The 2,500-nt window shown below is 46.1% G+C and overlaps 1 protein-coding gene across 2 annotated transcripts in view; it reads right to left on the reverse strand.

Moving 5' to 3' along the window:
• Positions 1 to 1,352: 1,352 nt before the first annotated feature.
• Positions 1,353 to 2,500, reverse strand: part of clmna (calmin a) — a 31,572-nt gene continuing 30,424 nt past the window's right edge. For both annotated transcript variants that reach the window (XM_069172477.1, XM_069172476.1), the window contains exon 13: positions 1,353 to 2,500. This exon is cut by the window's right edge and continues 2,295 nt beyond it. The gene's annotated coding sequence lies outside the window, so the exon portion shown is untranslated.

Below are 2,500 nucleotides of genomic sequence, written 5' to 3' on the forward strand. Positions count from 1 at the left end.
CACTCACTCACTCCCTCACTCACTCCCTCACTCACTCACTCCCTCACTCCCTCACACACTCACTCACTCACTCACTCACTCACACACTCACTCACTCACTCACTCACTCACTCACTCACACACTCCCTCACACACTCACTCACTCACTCACACACTCACTCACACACACACACACACACACTCACTCACTCACTCCCTCCCTCACTCACTCCCTCACTCACACACTCACTCACTCACTCACTCACTCACTCACACTCACTCACTCACTCACTCACTCACTCACTCACTCCCTCCCTCCCTCACTCACTCACTCACACACTCACTCACTCACTCCCTCCCTCACTCACTCCCTCACTCACTCACTCACTCACACACTCACACACTCACTCCCTCCCTCACTCCCTCCCTCCCTCACTCACTCACTCACACACTCACACACTCACTCCCTCCCTCACTCACTCACTCACTCACTCACTCACTCACTCACTCCCTCACTCACTCACTCACACACTCACACACTCACTCCCTCCCTCCCTCACTCACTCACTCACACACTCACACACTCACTCCCTCCCTCACTCACTCACTCACTCCATCCCTCCCTCCCTCCCTCCCTCCCTCCCTCCCTCACTCACTCACTCACTCACTCACTCACACACTCACTCACTCACTCCCTCCCTCACTCACTCCCTCACTCACTCACTCACTCACACACTCACACACTCACTCCCTCCCTCACTCCCTCCCTCCCTCACTCACTCACTCACACACTCACACACTCACTCCCTCCCTCACTCACTCACTCACTCACTCACTCACTCACTCACTCCCTCACTCACTCACTCACACACTCACACACTCACTCCCTCCCTCCCTCACTCACTCACTCACACACTCACACACTCACTCCCTCCCTCACTCACTCACTCACTCCCTCCCTCCCTCCCTCCCTCCCTCCCTCCCTCACTCACTCACTCACTCACTCACTCCCTCACTCACTCACTCACTCACTCACACACAGAGTGGTAGTGAAAGCCTCTCTCAGTCTTCCAGCCCTCTGCAGGCCTGCTGCTGGTTTCCAGGACAGATGTTCTCCAGACTAACTTTAAGATCAAGACTGAAGAACAACTACAGCTGTTGGTGCATCGGTTCAAACCAACAAGTTTCCATTCAACACGTCTGTAAAATCTGTTATTGACTCACACTTAGGATCCTGCTGAAGTCAGTTTAAACTCCACTCAAATCTGAACTCACTTCCTGTTCCTGGTTAGCTTCATCACATCATCGTTATACGAGCTGGAAGAACTTGTTTCAAACAGGAGAAAAGAACAAAGACAAAAATGTGCTTCCCATTTCTTGTTTCCATAATTTTAATAGTGACTGAATTTACTTTCACAGAGTCAATAATAAAAACTGGAGCCATGAAGTTCCTTTCTGGGAAACACAGGTTGAATATCATCAATAACTTCTCACATTCCACATATAACTCATGATCAGGAGAATAAAGTTTGTATTATTAGAAGATCAAAGCATAAATATACGGTGATAATTCTCACGGTCTCATTGACCTTCTGTAAACCTGAACGAGCCCTTGGTTGAAGAGACGACTGGTACGATGTCCGTGAAGAACTGAACCGGGTCCCATTCCCACCAGAACACAGGGCTGCAGTACGTTTACAGAAGTAACACAAAGTTCAACGTTCAACCAGAGAAATCCTTCTGCAACATGTCCTGGTTCTGTTCAGTAACTTGTTGAGGCATAAGGTCCAGATTTCATAAAAAGTTCTGATTATAGGTGTGTTGAAGAAAAGGACGGTTTACTGATCATCTCAGATTCTTCTGAGTCTGAAATAAAGTTTGAACTGAACTGAAACTACATTTACATGAATTCATCAGTTACCATCTAAAAATGCCTTCATATAAACATAAATAAACATAAAACATTTTGTAGATAGGCCTCATCGTGTACTTAGATAGGATGTTGAATTCAGGACTTTTACTTTGAAATGAAGTATTTGTTAGTTTACTTCCTGTTGGTGATGTACTGCAATCAGTAAACATGGAATTGGGACAAAGTTCTAGTTCTCACAGGGATTGAGTAGAAATGATGATGATGACGATGATGAAGATGCACTGTGCTTTAGGGACGACCCTGTTTTTTTGTTGTTTATGTTCTTGTTTGTGTCGGAGGACGGAGGATTTGTGTTCAGAGTAAACAGACGTCATTCACTGGTCTGCTGGTGTGAAGCAGGCGAGTCCTGACGATGATGAAGATGACGATGATGATGACATATTTAGTTTCTGTCATAGTGCTTCATTACAGACATTGTTCGAAAATAACATATAATAAGATATTTCATTGTGAAGCATCTCTCCTCTTTTACAAGCAAAAAACCTTCATCGTAGAAAATCATTTCACACGTCGTGCTCTGCCTCGTGTCGGCGGTGAACTCCTGATGGTGGGAGTTCATCTTTCTTCCTCTTCTTTGGCAGTTTGTTT

Source organism: Embiotoca jacksoni, unplaced genomic scaffold (genome assembly GCF_022577435.1).
Source record: "Embiotoca jacksoni isolate LCO1_2020_lvr unplaced genomic scaffold, fEmbJac1.0.p SCAF_53, whole genome shotgun sequence".
Taxonomy (NCBI): domain Eukaryota; kingdom Metazoa; phylum Chordata; class Actinopteri; family Embiotocidae; genus Embiotoca; species Embiotoca jacksoni.